The sequence below is a fragment of the Terrapene carolina genome, unplaced genomic scaffold, assembly GCF_002925995.2.
Source record: "Terrapene carolina triunguis isolate 2854851 unplaced genomic scaffold, T_m_triunguis-2.0 Scaffold231, whole genome shotgun sequence".
In the NCBI taxonomy this organism is placed as follows: Eukaryota; Metazoa; Chordata; order Testudines; family Emydidae; genus Terrapene; species Terrapene triunguis.
Window position 1 is genome coordinate 4256783 of NW_020664582.1, and position 17638 is coordinate 4274420.

The 17638-nt window shown below is 44.3% G+C and overlaps 1 protein-coding gene across 1 annotated transcript in view; it reads right to left on the reverse strand.

Annotated features, from left to right (window-relative positions):
- Positions 1 to 17638, reverse strand: part of MYBBP1A (MYB binding protein 1a) — a 78564-nt gene that overhangs the window by 23841 nt on the left and 37085 nt on the right. The gene's annotated exons all lie outside the window — the stretch shown is intronic.

A 17638-nucleotide genomic window follows, 5' to 3' on the forward strand; every position in this document is an offset into this window, starting at 1 on the left:
ACATCCGGAGTTACAACAGTAAGGAGTAAAGCAATCACAAAACAAGAGCTTGGGAGGAACATACAAGTCCTCATAGTCCTGGGCATAAGCCAGCCTCCAATTAGGGGAGCTTAGGAGGAAACTTCTCCAGATAGTAAGTTTTTCTCTAGCTGCCTACTCAACATTGTTGCACTTAGAGACAGGATACTGGACTAGATGCAAAACCATTCTCATTCGATAGGGCAATTCCAATGTTCGTATCGGTGAGTACATCTAAGCCGCATACCCCTCACGGTGGCATGTAGAGGGCATACGCCCCTACCACGTGTATAAATAGCATTGTAGACAGCGAGGCAGAGCTTAGGGAATAAAGACAGGCCTGAACCCTAGGGTATGTACCCTACTCTCGACACCCCCAAGCAGTGCCTCCCCCATCCCCACTGCTATTTTTCGCATGACGTGTCCTGCTGCCTCCCCGCTGCCGGAGCCTTTCCCCACGACCAGAGCCTTTCACTGACGCATGTAGCTACACACCACAGTCTGGACGCAGCTTGCGTGATGCTGGTGGAACTCCACTGATCTAACCAAATGTATTCCTGATTGACAGCCCCTGAGAGGAGAATCAGGCCCAGCGTGAAGAGAATGGGCAATGATGAAATAGCAGTTACTGGCTTTAACTTTGCACATTGACTGAGACGCTCATAAATTAAAACAGACAGTTCCAGCCAGTGAGCAGGGATGGGTTTTTTAAATCCATACTTGGCGCCAAATTAACATCCAACAAAAACAATCATCGGGAACATAGCATAATTTTGGTTAGAGTAATCAGCAATATTTTAGCTAGGTGAAAATCAAAACCATGTATGTGTATATGTCTGCTGGAATTTAGGGTGCAGGCTGGAGGCATGTAAACTATTCGAGTGACACCCGCTATTGTCACTAAATGGTGATGACAAGCAAGGTTCTCAAGGGACTAGGTCTTTTGAGACACTTCATAGAAGCCTGATATTCGGAGGGCAGGTGCTCAGCACTTTTACTGAAAATCAGGTCCCACTCAGGTCTTAAGTCACGTATCCAAAACGGCACCTGTCATTATTAGTCACTTTTGATGCTGCTGTTTTTGATCTGTGATGTTCCCACCCAATAATTACTTAAGCTCTCTGGAATACTGCTTTGTCACTGGTGCCCTGGTAGGACTCTCCACAAGATCAGCATTTCACATAAATAAAACACAAAAGCAAGATGGCACTCTTGAGTTAATCTACAGTCCTGAGATGCTGTTAGAGCAGTTTAAAGGAACCATTCTCTTGCATCCTGGTGCAATCAAGATGAGTTGCCTGGACGAACGTTATTGAAACTGCAAGAGGAGAGATGACGTCTTAAGGTTTATGATCTCGTCTGGCCCCTCAAGTGAGTTACAGCCTTTCATTTACTCCAGGGGTCACCTATTCTCTTTATAATTGCACGAAGGCAGCTCTCCGCTACACTCGGTGCATGCACCCAGACATGCCGTAATTGGTCTCATAAGCCATAGCTGTCTCGTAAATTACAAGAAGTATGTGTGAGTGCCTGCCTGGCACGTGGTGGTAGGAATCTGTAACTCTGGTTAAATCAACAACAATCAAATGACCTCTCCTGCAATTTTCTTTGAAATAACCCAGCTAACAGAGTTACTGTGCGTAAGTGAAAAGCCTGGTTCCACACTATACGTCTCTATTCTTGCCAACACGGTTGCTATGTGCCCTGAAGATGAGTCACTCCTGTAGCCCATGAACCTTAACAATCCCACCTTTGCTGGGAAGAAAGGTTTAGTTCTATTTCTGTTTTTATTCCAGTGGAATTTGCCCCATGGGCAGGTAGAATTGTAATGGCTGCAGTTTTCAAAGAGACTTCACAGCCCCATCACACCCATTTATCTTCTAGGTTGCTAATGCAAGTGGCAGTTTTCCTCTTTTCAGATAACCATAATCTTACCCTGCAGACTTCAGTTTGGCATTGGGACTAGTTCTTCTTCTGCATCAGAGTGAGAGGCCTGGTGAGTTAAGAGGTTACGGGTTGACCTACTGCAATGAGGATTACTGTCACAGGTGGTTTTAATCTCCTGGCCCACATTCCTCCTTGTCTACTCTACAACCAAACTCCTGCTCCAGGCAGACTGCGTACTGAATGAACCTATGAAGTGTGGCTATTGCTAAATCACGCCTGGTAACATTAATGCTTTACTGTCCTTGGAAAGGGCAAGAAATTAAACAATCCTGAAGAGAGTAAGTAAAAGAAATGAAACTGATCAGCTTCAGCAGGTCCCAAATTACAGCATGAGAGCTACCAACCAACACAACAAACCAGCAGCAAATATCAGCACCCTCTTGTTTAGAGAGAAGTACAAATACCGGTCCTTGTTCATATCATTTTATTAGTACATAAAAATGGAACTTTGATTCTATAGCTCTACAAAAGGGACAATCGTGGACACCTGAAACCTGCTGGTGCTCAGATTTGAAACTCACCAGGCGCCTGAGATGGTGAGTGACAGCACCACAATGGACTGGAAATTACCAGCCCTTAGCAATAGTTTTATAGTCCTAAACCAAGCTCATCTATTGTCAGAGAGCACCCCCTGAGAAATGCCAAGCTACGGACCTGAAGGCTGGACACATATTAAAAGCTGCCTGCAGAACAACGGCCCCAGGGTGCCTACTGAAGTTCAGAGAAGTTAAAAGGGATAATCTGCTGTTTGAGTGGGCTGCTCTAGGAAGCTTTTCCTTTTTATTGCGACACTTTAAGAGGGGTGGGAACTAAGTCTGCTGGAAAGGAATACAAGAGTCACTGAAGTACAGTTATAACTCAAATTAAGCCACTTCCTTTCAGGTGCACTGAGAAACCACTTGCTCTCTTCTCTTTATAGGTAATCTTTCCTTAGTGGACAGAGCTTGGCTGAAAGGAGGTACACTGAGGACATGAATACAATGCATAAGGAACTCAAGGAGTTCAAATGTGTCAGAATTTAGCAAGGGAATCTATGTAGGAACACACTAAGATTACAACACGATTAGTGATTTGGGGAGCCCATCATAAGGGGGCCTGATTTTCTGAGAATGGGTACTCAGCACTTCCTGAGAACCCAGCTCTTTTAAAGGTGACTCAAGCTGATAGCCCCAAAATTGAGGCACCTAAAATTACTATTCACTCTTAGAAATAAATAGTAGCCTAAATTTTCATGTCCAAGTGACGGTGCTGGCAATCAAAGAGGTGGGCCAGGGAGAGAGAGACCAGCAAAACCTATAGAGATCTAAGATTTCTAAGAGCCAATGCTATTTATTTTTAGTTAAGTAGATGCTTAGAAACATGCCCTGCTCTGGATACACGCGTATACATAAAAATACTGTTACAGTTAGCAATGACCTCTACGCTGTCCTTGCCCCGAATAACTTGCCATCTACTAGAACTGTGAAAAATATGTGCAGAAAAAAGTTTCCAATGACATTTGCCTATTTTCCATTCTGCAAAATTATTATTTATTTATTTTTTTGGCAGAACATTTTCACACAATGGCAAGGGTTTAAAAAGCCAAGAGTTTTGGAAAGGATATAAACCCTCACATTCAGGGCATAGACCAGCCTCTAGCTGAACGGGATAAGGAAGCAGTTTTTCTTGTGTGCAGTGTGTCCCATAACTGGCTCCTCCATGATTTTTGCACCCTCCTCTGAGTCCTGGCCAGCGTCAGAGACAGGATACTGGACTAGAGGGACCATTGGCCTGATCTAATCTGGGAATTCTTACATTTTAAAGTGCAGGTTTGCCGGGGCAAAAGAGACTGACCATGTACACAGGACAGTTCCCTACAGGGAGTGTGGCTGTAACAGTTTCAGCCCATGGACAGAGGCCAGCAACGCTCAAGTTCTATCCCCGACTACGCCACCGAATCTTCCTACCCCTCTGCACGTATGTGGCACTTTAGAAACAAGCAGTACCACTTTGTTCCCAATGGAGTCAGAGGGCGTTTGTCATTGACCTCGCTAGGAGTGGGATTAGACCCTTTATTTAGTTGTGGCTCGTGACAGTCTTGGTAGGGAAGTAAACATATTATTCTCCCCAAAACCAAGGCTCAAGAAGATTACACTCAGAAAACAACCTTCTCTCAGAATACCCAGGAGCTTCCAGCTCCCAACCCTGGGCTTAATCCATTAGACAACGATACTTCCAGGACACACACACACACACACACCGCTTCTCACTGCACACACACACCCCTGCCCCCCCTACACACTTCTATATCCCTGAAATGAAAATTTGTAAGTGAACCCACATTCTGAGCTAGGTTAGATCCCGTGACCAGGTGAAAAATTTTATAACCCATTCTGGGTCCTATAAGCCATCTAGTTCCCCAGTCAAACCTACTATAGAAAACAGTTCAGTAAATTCAGAGTTAACAAAAAGAGGGGGGGGGGAACCCCACTAACCCTCCCTCCATCTGCCAAAAAAATTCATCCAAAGATGACACACACACATATCCATCCATTCACACACCCGTACGACTAAATGAGGTAGAAATGCTCATTATTAGTTCATGTGGGAGGAAGAAAATGAATAACAATCCATGACATGCCAATTCTGTGGGTTTTCTGCCAGCTTTGTTTGTTTCTCTCTTACACTAACATGCATGTCAATTCAGTGTAAACATTCAAAGTCTCCCTTTAAAATACTAACTGTACACTCACTGCAGGAACTGAGATGATGGGGGATCCCAAATCTGCCCATTTCCCTTATTTACAGGCTAACACACAGAGCAATCAGGCTAAGATGCTGTGATATATAGCATGCCTCTATCTGTCCCAGTAAGGCATAAGCAACCTGATCATTTTAAATGGCAAGTGATGGGCTAACCATGAGCAACACAACCACTGTTCTCACGTTGACTGATCACATCTGGTGTGGTTGCTACATTGGAAACAAGACAAAGGTTACCCAAATCACCATCCGAGACAGCGTAGGGAAGGGGAGTTTTAACCCCCCGAGTGTACAGTTCGCAGACAGCACCAGGGGTAACAGCCCTTTACAAGGGCATCAAAGTCACCGTCCCGTGTTCAAAAGATGAAGGCACTGTCCAAATCTCAGCTCGTGTTTTACACATGGTTAATTGTTATGCTGCACAGGTTCACTCAGGCATCAGTTTCTGACACAAGGCTAGACAGTGTTTTCCAGTTCTGCATGTTTTAAAAGGACGGCACCAGGGAGGCATTTCAAGCAGGTGAAAAGGTATCACACAAACACAGAGACGGGAGAAAGCCCCCAAAGTCAGCAATTACATAGAGCTACTCACCGGGTTTGTACTTAGTGTCACGCCACGCAGAATTGTGCAGAGGACTGACTGACAGCAGCATCTGCAATGTATTATGGCACTGCAGAAGTTAGAACAGTTCGCACTCCTACAATACCACTTCATCTGAGGCTCTCCATGTATTTTGCAGATATTAATTAACTAATTAAGCCTCAAAGCTCCCCTGAATTATCTCCATCTTACACAAAGGGAAAACGAGGCAGAGTTTAAGAGAGCCACTCAACAGAAAGTTAGTGGCAATACAGTGAATGGAACCCATGAGCCTGGACATTTCGACCCAGGATCGTACTGATACCACTAGACCACACGTCCTGTACTTCACTATTAGCAGTGATGCTACAGTTAGGTTTGAGGGTGTACTTTTTCAGCAAATCAAAATGCAAAACATACACTGGGCCTGATTTTGCTTTATACCAACACCTATGGCAGGTGCAGAGCGGAAGTAGAATTTCTAGCAACTCCAAATGTATGCTACCAACTTGGCAGATGTGTCAACAATGACAGATGGAAGGCTGTGGCGTATCATACCCAGTACTTTTTTTAATATATAAAAAAAAAAATTACATGAAAAATAAGTTACAATAAGCAATTAAAATCTTAAACTTAAAATTGCATTACAGCCAGGAAATTCACCGTTATCATTCTGGTGATAGATTTAACATACCCTGGTGAGAAGGCAAATTGTACGGGAAGTTTTACCCGACTATCCAAGCACCTTTACAGTCCAATAGGCTATTGGCATTTTGAAGAACTGATGCCAACTGCTGCCATACAAACTGTGGGCTCAGGTGTCAGGCTATATAGCAAAGCAACCTTAACTGCGACCGTGTCCACGTGTCAATGCATATATTACATTACAATAGCGACTCTCGCTAGATGATCACACAATGCCAGCACAGTGTGGTGTCTGACTCAGCAAACATAGTAATATAATGGAAAAGTTTCACAATTCGTTTTTATTCTGCTCCTCCAGTAAGTCTGTGTAAGTAACCAGGTATTTAAACTACACCTCTACCCTGATATAACACAAATTCAGATATAACGTGGTAAAGCAGTGCTCGGGGGGGGGGAAGAAGGGGGAAGGGGAACAGGGCTGCGCATTCAGGCAGATCAAAGCAAGTTCGATATAATGCCGTTTCACCTATAACGCGGTAAGATTTTTTGGCTCCCGAGGACAGCGTTATATCGGGGTAGAGGTGTACATCACTTTCTTTCACCTTAAATGCCCATTTGTATAGCATTTTGCATTACTAGGTCATTAAACAGCCTATTGAAAGAAACAGTCCTCTCCTTATTTTATTTCAGTTTAAAACAGATGAGAAAACTGAAGTCCAGACATGTTAAAGCAATCTATTCAACTCAAGATCGCAGAGTGAATCAGAGACAGAGTCAAGGAAAGAACCTTTGTTCAAATTCTACTCTTACACCAGTACAGATTTACCACCAGGGAAAGCAATGAAATTACTCTGGATTTACAATGGTGTAACTGAAAACAGGATCTGGCCCAATGTCTTCTGACTGCCAGTCTCATGCCCTATCCAGAGGGCCATGTTGTTTCCTGTAACATACCCACCCCTCAATGGGCAGAAATAATGTTGCTATGGGGCCCTGATCATTGCTGGAGCCTAACTAACAAACAAACACTAACACACAAGGATGGGCCACTGATTGACCAGCAGCAGATTACAGCAAGCAAAATGTGAAACAAAAAATTAAAAGCCAAGAATGAGAGTACAGACTCACAACCCTGGAGACGGAGGAAGTACGGTGAATGAGCAGCAGCAGTGCAAGCTTCCCCATATCCCGTCCTTCCAAGCATGCCTGCATAGATCACTGCAGGGTTACTGGGTGATGATATAGCCCATTCAGACCTTGGTGTCTTCAAGACTGCTGATGTTATGATACAGGCCTCGCTCTAGGAAAGCACTTAAGTACATGGTTAGGTCCATTCCTGTTCAATGTAGCACATAAGTACATAGTTATCTTGTATCAGGGGGTAGCCGTGTTAGTCTGTATCTACAAAAACAACAAGGAGTCTGGTGGCACCTTAAAGACTAAGGCTTGGTCTACACTTACCCCCCAAGTCGAAGTAAGGTACGCAAATTCAGCTACGTGAATAATGTAGCTGAATTCAACATACCTTACTTCGAACTTACCGCGGTTCAGACGCGGTCCACACGCGGCAGGCAGGCTCCCCGTCGACTCCGCGGTACTCCTCTCGCCGAGCTGGAGTACCGCAGTCGACGGGGATCACTTCCTGGTTCGATTTATCGCGTCCAGACCAGACGCGATAAATCGAACTCGGAACTTCGATCCCCAGCCGCCGAACTAGCGCGGCAGTGTAGACCAGCCCTAACCGATGTATTGGGGCATAAGCTTTCGTGGGTAAAAACCTCACTTCTTCAGATGCATCAGGCTAAGATGCTGTGATATATAGCATGCCTCTATCTGTCCCAGTAAGGCATAAGCAACCTGATCATTTTAAATGGCAAGTTGACTACGAAGCTGCCACCAATAGCTTTCTCCAACCTAGAGCTACAACTGAGATATTCCACAAGTGCAAGCAAAATGTGCCTATTCTGCGATGGGATTATTTTAATGTGCTAATAAGCAAGAAAAGTTGCCTGTTGATAAAGATTAGTATTTTTTTTTTTCTGATCAAGTTGAGAAGCGAACAAAATCCTGTTTCAGCATTACTGGTGCAAGGCAAACGGAATCCAGACAGCCTAAGAACCTTATTTGGGGGCTATTTAAAGGGGTTTAGAATGAAAGTATCCAACCACTTCTGGGAGAACGTGCATTATTATTATTAAGACACAGCAAGTGCTGTCTACTTTGGATCAGGGCAGCAATGCAGAAATGCTCTTTCTGAGACACAGTTTTTTATCATAGTTTCAATCATGTCCACCTTTTAAGAATGCACACTTGATAATTGCAACTGGGCCCCCAGAAGCCAGGCATCTCCCATCCCAGATCAGTGTCAGCTGAGACCTCGCCTCCTACAAGCAACACGTCCCGGTAACTGCAGTCCCTAATGTGTTCGAAAGGCTTTCAGCCATTCTATTCTCTGCTAGCCTATAGTAGGCCAAGAAGCCCCAATAGAGATCAGGGCTCCATTGGACTAGGTGCTGAATACATGCATTACATAAAAAAATAAGAACATAAGAACGGCCGTACTGGGTCAGACCAAAGGTCCATCTAGCCCAGTATCCTGTCTACCGACAGTGGCCAATGCATCTGAAGAAGTGAGGTTCTTACCCACGAAATCTTATGCTCCCAATACTTCTGTTAGTCTTAAAGGTGCCACAGGACCCTCTTTTGTCTAATTTAGGTGCCTCTGAAAAATGTAATTATTTCGCCAACACGGGCAAGGTACACGCGGCGCTCTCTCTCTATCACTCACAGTGTGTAACATCGCCCTCCGATGACTTCAAGGGCCATTCAACGGCAAACCAGGCCTAGAAAGGGCATTGTGGAGTCCCACGGTCAGTCTCTCTCAGCAATTTCAGATGAAAAATATTCAGTAAATATTTACAAGTAAAAGGATGTTTACCCCCACCTCCTCCCCTCAATGGCCGGCCCTGCAACTCCCTCCAACTCAAGCTGGGCTCTTTCCATCTTACACAACACCCCCATGGATAGGGGTTCTGCTAATCAGGTTCTCAGTTACACTTGTGCAGCCCCATTGGCACAGGTGTAGCTGATCAGAACTCAGTAAACAACCATGAACACACAATGGAACAGAATACAGTTGCCTCTCCTGTAGCTGAGCTGTCACTGCCAAGCTAACAGGAGTTCAGTAACAGAAATAGTATTTTACCATTTTTGTTTTTTTTTAAAAAGTCAGCAGATGTGCCTAATACAGCAGGTGCCTTCCCCCCTCCAGGCACTTTTCAGAGTACATTGGCTATTTAGTAATTCAACATATCATCAGGCACAAGGCCCTGCAAAATTCAAATATTTCAGGGGACTTCTCATTTTTTTGCTTCTCCTTCACCATAGATGACTGGGCAGATGCTATTGATAAAATTACTTATGAAAAGAAAATCCACACTGATCCCCTTTGCCCTCCCTCCAATCCAAAATGTCTGATGAAGTTAATCAGAATAGATGTAACAATCCATATATTGACTTCTTGTTTTGTTGAACATAAAGATTTATTTTCCCTTGAGATAAATATTGACTGAAGCAGAAGGGCCAATCATTCTTAATATTCACCTCACCAGAAGTCCGTATCTTATTATCCTAAAATTCAAGGGGGGTAGGGTGGGGGGGGGGGGAGAAAGAGAGAGAATATACTAATGTCAGAAAGGTTAAGTGACTTGCACAAGGTCATATGGTGAACTAGTGGCAGAGCTGGGACCAGACCTCGCACATGCAGGTATACAGTCTCTCGCTCTAGTTACAGCATCTCACTACAGGACTGGGCTGTTAACAAAGCACATTGGAACTGTAAATATACGCTGTGCTGTACATCCACAGCTGGTCCACCCGGTGAAGGGTCTAGTTGGGTGCTTTCACCTTTGCCAACAGCTCAAGTGTTCAAAAACCATGAGTCAGCCTCCAAAAACGAAATAAAAAAAAACAAACAAACAAAAAAAACACCTTGTGATTTGTCCCCAGCTGTGAGCCCTAGAACCTTTTGATTTTAAATGCAAGCAGAGATCCTCATGGAATACTGCAGTAGCTGGGGCTTTAGGAAAAAAAGGTCAAATATCATAAGCCTCATTATAAAGAGTTAGCAACCACTTCCCTCCTTACCCAGTCTTCTCTTCTTCCTGAGAAACAAAGGTCCTGATCCTGCTAATACTGAGGCACATGAGTAATTTTACACACCCGAGTAATCCCATCAAACTCCATGGAACATCTCATGTGCCCAAAGTCATCTGCATGCCTAAAAAAGCCTGTGTCCTGCAATAAATTCTCCTCCAAACAATTCCTGAACGGGATGGTTCCCCCTGGTCCAAAATGCTGCCTTTCCATAATTCAAAGAGGCATGTGCCAGTGTTTATTTCAAGGCGATTCATAATGAGGCTACTGCATTAAGACCTTGCTAGTGCCAAATCATCAGAGATTTAAGACCAATATACATGCAAAGGGGGAAGGAAAAAAAAAAGTCCTAATTATCATTTTGCCCATGCATTCTCTCTCTCTTTCAGTTGTATTCCCCAATTCACTCAATGAGAATCGTGACTTTGCAGTTGATGGACAGAGCTTTTCATCTCTCTCAAGAACGCTTACCAGCCAGATAATGAAAAATTAAAATTCAGATTCACTCAAGTATCAGTTTTGAAGTTTAACATTCAAACTATTAAAAAAAAAAAAAAATCACACCAGTAAAGCTGCTGTCTGGGAAGCAAAAGCACTGGAGCACATATTGGGCCAAATAATGCAGTTTCATCAATTAAGACAATCCCACAATCCTTAGTACTGGAAGGAACGCTACAAGGGAGGTAGCGTTGCATAGTGGATAGAGCACTGGATTAGGACTTGGGAGAATGGGGGTCTCTGGCTGGGTGGGGTATCTTAGGCAAGTCACATCAGTGCTCTGTGCCTCAGTTTCCCCCATCTCTAACACCAGGATAACGACACTCTGTACAGCACTTGGATCTGCGGATAAAAGCCTTCTATAACAGCTCGGCATTATTGTTATTACGGATGTCAAGAGGATGGCTTGTGTAAGTGGGGCCAGTAACTACTCACACAAGTTGCAAGACTGGGTCCTAACTGCATCTTCATTGGCAAAATAGGAGAGACATTATTTTCCAGCTCCACCAAAGCTAGCAACCACGGACAGGAATTGCTGTACCTGGTGGTTCTGTCTGTATTACAGCCTCCATCCTTCCTTCACTGGTGGCCATCAGCAACGCATTCCAGGTCCTGTTTAGGATGGGGTAGTCAAGGCTACACAACAATCTCTCGTCGCAGGTGGTAAGAATCTAAACTTCCTCCACCCATCAAACGCCAAGAAAAGAGTCAACACTGCACATATGCTCTCCCTGCCGTTTTCGTCTTTGCAGTATGTGAAAGGAAAGCAGCAAGCAGAATAGTAGCTACATACAAATCTGAGAGCAAAGCAGTGATTTCTCTCCCAGGGTCTGATGCTGGTCCCATTCAAGGCAAAGGCAAAACTACCAGTGACTTGAATGGAACAGGATTTGACCCTAAAAACCATAAAACGTTCTGTACCATCTATGCTACTTAAATCCTGATGATCCAGTCATTCAGTCACCCACGGCATCAAAATAAGCCAACATAAAAAAAAGTCATCCCCCCCACCCCGTTTTCTCCACTCTTAATTATTAAGCATGTTACAACAGCCTTGTAACCAAACAAATGTATCCCACTGGCTCCACAAAGACATCTACCCTTCCACTGACTAGACCACAGGGCTTTGCTTAATAGGAGGAGCAGAATGCACGGCTCAAATCTCAAATGCACGGCTCCTTAAAAACCTCAGATGGCAAATAGAATTCAGTAGGTTAAGAAATCACTCAGACTTGCAACCCACTGCAAACTAGTCCACTGAAGACAGGTAGGGCTACTACAAGCCCAGTGAATGACTCCAGCCAGGAAAGCTGGTGAAAGTTCTTGTTATCAGCTGTAACCTGTAACACTGAAGGAAAGAGGGACCGCAAACTGGTGTGCCAGAATGCATTTCACAAAGAGCCTCCATTCTGATGGAGTAACAAAAAAAAAAAAAAAAAAAAAAAAAAATAAAAATCCTTCCTCTATCCCTGGGAATTTGCTAGAAAAACCCATCATCTTGCAATCAAATATGAAGAATCTAGCAGAGTGAATATTTTACATCCCCTAAAAAACAAAATGGAGGAGAGAACTGGGGCAGAGACCATCCTTTTGTTCTGGTTTTGAACAGCACCTAACACAATGGAGTCTTGGTCCATGACTGGGGCTCCTTGATGCTACGGCAATATAAAAATGACAGAGACATGGTGGGTGAAGTCATATATTTTATTGGATCAACTTGGGTTGGTGAGGGAGCCAAGCTTTTAAGCGACACAGAGCTCTTCTTTATGAGAGCCTCATGCAGACTGCGCAGCTCAAAAGCTGGTCTCTCTCACCAACAGAAGTTGATCCAATAAAAGATATGACCTCGCCCACCTCGTCTCTCTAATGTCCTGGGGCCAACACAGCTACAACACCGCAAAAAAATCAGTTATGACACACAGACAGGGCCATATTTTCAAACAGAGCTCAGCACCCCCAAAATCTGTCCATTTATGTAGGTGTCTGAACGGTAGTCAAGCTCTTACTGAAAATCTGGCCCAGAGAGATGGCGTGTGTCTAGTATCTGCCAAAGGTGCTGGAGCAATAACCTAATCTCACCTCTTTTATCCACAGAGTAGGTAGAGCACAGACAACAACAGCGGAAGCTTCTCCACCTGGCCATCAAGAACCTATCAACTTGCCACAGAAGCCTGATGTGGGGGGCCCACCTCAAGATTGCTTCAAGTCCCCAAGTCTATCTGTCTTCACCCTCTCTACTGAGACAGGCTAGTGCCAGTTGTGGGTTTCTAGGTGTGCAATGCAGACATCTGTCCACCGGAAAACGGATTCTGATCAACATTTTCAACAGGCCACTCAAGAGCCATCACATGGCAACCAGAAAAAAATTACCACCACCATTGAGGGGAAAACAGGTGTGAGATGATCTTTCAGAGGAGGCGCACACAGGTGTGTATAGCGTTCCCAAGACAGTTTGAGTGCACAAAGTAAGCCACATCTATGGCTGAGATGTAGCACAACCCCATTTACACACCCCAGTTAGTAACAAATACAGGTATGTACCACAATGGAAACTCATGCTTTGGCTCCTCTGGAACCCCTGCTTATTTAAATGTTTCACGCTCCCCTGAATGGGGTTAATAAGGTACTTTTTAAATTTTAAATCAGCCCAGTCGAATAGGTGAAAATAAAAGTGGCTTATAAAGCAACTCAGGCCAGAAGATTGCATTTAAAAATGGCACAAGACACGTTTCCAAATAACATCAGAGGCTATGTATAGACTCAGCAGCATCTAAGGGAAAAACGAGTTTCTTTGCGTTTTCCTGAGGCAAACAACAGGGTGTCAAATTCACAATTCCATTGCAGAAGTGGAAGGCTGAGATGGATCTGCATCCACAATACAGCTCAAAGATCTAGGAATTAAAGGCTTGATCCTGCCAGGAACAAAGCACTCTGGCCCCGATCAGCAAAGCCCTTCAACACATGAATATTCCAGCTCAAGCCAAAGGGACTACTCCCATGCTTAGCCTTAAGCACATGCTTATGTACTTTGCTGGATCAGGATCAGAGTGGCTCAGCACTGTGGGATTAACCCCTAAATTCAGCTTTTCCTTCAATTCCACCCAAGTGGCCTAGACCACTCTTCTCTTTAAGCAAAAGAAGGGGGGGGGGGGGAAAAATCAGGTTTCAGTGCAATCACCCCTGACTTTTACAGATACTTTTACCTCTGCTCTTAAAAAATTGTCTGCCATGATTAAAAATAAACACCTGCTGCAACACTGCATTGCATAAAGAACCATACCACTTCCTCTAGTTAACTGAGGCGTCTAACAGTCCACCTGTCTCTGCAGTACACGGAATCGAGCCTGGCCCCTAGTGGAAGCTCTGTGAAAGAACTACATAGCAAGTACCGTGACTGGAACAATGCAGAGAAAAGAGAATGGAGGCTGGTTTAAATGATTGAGATCTGGGAAACATCTCCCACCCTCTCTCCCTTCTCAAGTCACATTTCAAAAGGAAAGGAGGTGGAGTACAAATGGCAACGGTACTAATCTGGGCAGGTTTCAAATTTGCTTCATTACCAATAGTAGCTTATGCAAACTATTCCGTAACAAATTCTCCCTCCCACCTGCTGGAAAACATCTATGAAAATTCATTCAAAGTAAGGTGCATTAGTGTAATGATTCATTTGTTGATCAGAGGCATGGACAGAAATATATGCTTACCCAGAGGGGTGCCAGCTTTTGATGCTGTGCGGCTCTTTAGCTGTACTTACCGTGTTAAAATTTAATTACTTTTCAACTTAAAAAATTCATATGAAACAAACTGTTCAAATACATTGTTGTCACCCAGCCAAGACCACTTTTGGCAGGGTTTAGAGATCATTTTTCACTCTCATGGCGAAGGCAGCATTGGCACAGAATTACTTGGATTCTGCAAAGTTTATCTATTTATATTAGAGCTCTTAAAGGAGGCTCTGGAGACACCAAGAATAATCAGTAACTTGCCTAAAGTATATTCTAGATTAAATACATTTTTAAGTGTTTCCCATCATGGGCTGCTTTAGAAAATGCATTTTGAAACAGCTATGAATATATATTGACAAAAGGTAACATTTTGAGCTTCATCTCCATGCCAATTGAAGCCTCAATGTCAGCTATGCACTTACTTGAAGGCCTTGCAGAATTCTAGCCAAATCACCCAAGGACAAGAAACTTGTGTTTGCTGGACAAGTAAAACATTATTCTGCTTCCCTGGCCCACCCCTGCATCCTTAATCTCCACAGAGAAAAGGCAGGTGAGTCACCTTTGCACCACACCTAGTACATTGTGAGGTGAACACAAAGGCTCCAGGTTACTGTGTTTAAACAAACACACAACACAAACTGCACAACACACACAATGATGAAGATTTGCCAGACAAACAGGCCATGGAACATGCATTACTCCATTACCCCAGCCCTGGAAAAAGGTCTTGAGATTGGGAATCCTGCGGCTTTCCACTGCGACACTTGATAAGGGGACTTATTCCTATCCATGGTAATGGATGTTTTTGCAGGATGAACTCTTCTCCATTAGGAAACAGACTGAGATCAGAAACTAATGTCACAGGCCACTGAACCACCATCAAAACCCACCTGAGTAGATTCAAGCTATGATCAAGAGATTCTTTTCCCCACCGCAAGTACAGAGCCATCATCCAGTAGCCCAAAGCCTTTCCACATTGGAAGGTTCATTAAAGCTTAAAATGACTGGATCAGCCTTTAAAAGAAAGTCTTCACTACAGACATTGCCTCACACCAGGAGATTTAGAGTACGCGCATGGGCATCTTTCGAGACAGTCAAACACTTTCGACTTAGTTTCACTTTGGAAAATGGCAGGGAAATTACCTAAACCCTCGTGAAAGGCTCAGTGCTCTGTTTGGATGCACCTAAATGGCTATTACCACTCACCAAAATTATCCAAACACATTTTCCTACTGTCTCAACGGAATGCATCAACCGTCTAATCCAGACCACCTGCTTGGATGACAGCAACAGACCCAGGGCTGGTCAACACAGGGCACTATGATGAATTAACTACACCTGGGAAGTTACCACCCCTAAGTTAAAGCACATTAAACCCATGCATGGATGTTCTCATTCAGAAATAAAGTGGCCGTCAGTTCACTGTGGTTTAATCCTCCTTGGCGGAATGAGAGCCCTCTGTGGGGTGGGGGAGGGGCAGGGGGCCCTAAATGTGTTTTAATTGATGTGCATTCTTCACAGATTTAGTCAGTTCGTTTGTATTTCCCTAAAGGTGCCCATATACACAAGCCCCTAGAGCAGTGGTTCCCAAAAACTTGTTCCACCGCTTGTGCAGGGAAAGCCCCTGGCGGCCCGCGCCGCTTCCAGCACCTCCCATTGGCCCGGAGCAGCGAACTGCAGCCACTGGGAGCCGCGATCGGCCGAACCTGCAGACACAGCAGGTACACAAACCGACCTGGCCCGCCAGGGGCTTTACCTGCACAAGCGGCAGAACAAGTTTGGGAACCGCTGCCCTAGAGTAACGACAGCAAATGAGCACCAGGGTAGGCATATTGCTCCTTCCAAAGAGCGCTCGGGCTCATAGTCAAAGCACTGGACAGAGACTCAAGAGATCTGGGTTTCATTCCCAGCCCTGCCACAGACTCACTATTTTGTCTTGAGCAAATCACTTACTCTCTCAGTTGGCCCATCAGTAAAAAGGGGATAAACAGCACTTCTTGTCTTCCGCTCTCTCTTTGTCCTGTTTGGATAGTAAGCTCTTTGTCGCAGGCAGTCTCTTATGTATACGCACATTGCCTATAGCACCACAGAGCCTTGATCTCCGCCACAACCTCCAAGTGGTCCATCGTATAAAGAAGGATCAGACTTTTCTCTTTTCCAGCCCTTTCCACAACGATGCTCAAGGGGCTTTAACAAACACCACATTAATAGCTTCAGAGGGATGCATCCAAGGCCACGGGCAGCTACTCAACTCAATGTTACTTCAGCTACTCACACAATGTATTGACGTTGCTAAAAATAAAGCAGGAAGCCATTTCTCACCTGAGGGTCAGGAGAGCTTTGGTATGTAGCTGAGTTGTGCAACCATCTCTAGGATGAAATACACATCTCAATCCCCTGTTCATACTCCGGCAGCCCAACAAGCAAAAACAATCCTTTCAGGAGTTCATTGAAAAACAATTCTTCATGCAGTGAAACAAAGCACAAGGAAGCAATTTGAAGGTCAAGTTCCCTGAGGAGACAATTGCAGCAATAAGATCAAATTGCATTAGGGAAGTAGGAGGGAAATGAGCCTATGCACGTATATTTCAAAATAGAATTTAAAAGAAGAAGAGAGTTCAGTGCTCATGGAAACGGTCAGGCTGGCAGCACTAGAAGCCAACGTCCCATATACTCAACAGAACAGCAGAGACAGCAGCATGCCTCCCATGTTTGTTAATATGCCACACACGTTCTGCTTAACTAATTGCAAGCGTCGGAACTGCCAACAGACCCGTATGCACCAGAAGTTCGATGCAATTCATTAGCGGCAGGTTAGTTCAAAGGTCGGACACAAGCAGTTTCGTTGGCGGCATAAGACGTATTATTTTCTTATGCTAATGTGTGTGATCAAAGAGCCTCCTGCTCGCTGCCACTTCTGCTTGTACTACCTTTGTGCGTGCGCACACACGTGTAAAAAGGAATCTGAAACAGTACGGTTACATTCCGCTAAGGGTAAGGACAAGGCCTTCATTGCATGCAGATGGTTTCCATACAAACAATGAGCCTGATCATGCACCAACTGTGCCATTAGTTTCAGTGGGTGCAGGATCAAGGTTAGCTGGCAGTATTTTCAAGTGCTCAGCACCCAGAACTGCATCCAACGAGCCGAGCCCTATGGAAGCTCTGGCCTATAACATATGGTCTCCAGTAATTATTGCTCTGACTTGTAAGAACACATACACATGCAAGCAGGTCAAAAGGCTCCATGAATAATCCTTTGCAATCCAGAATTTGTTTAAACAAATTTTTATTAGAAAGTATTTATTGCTAGCAGCAGTAGCACAGT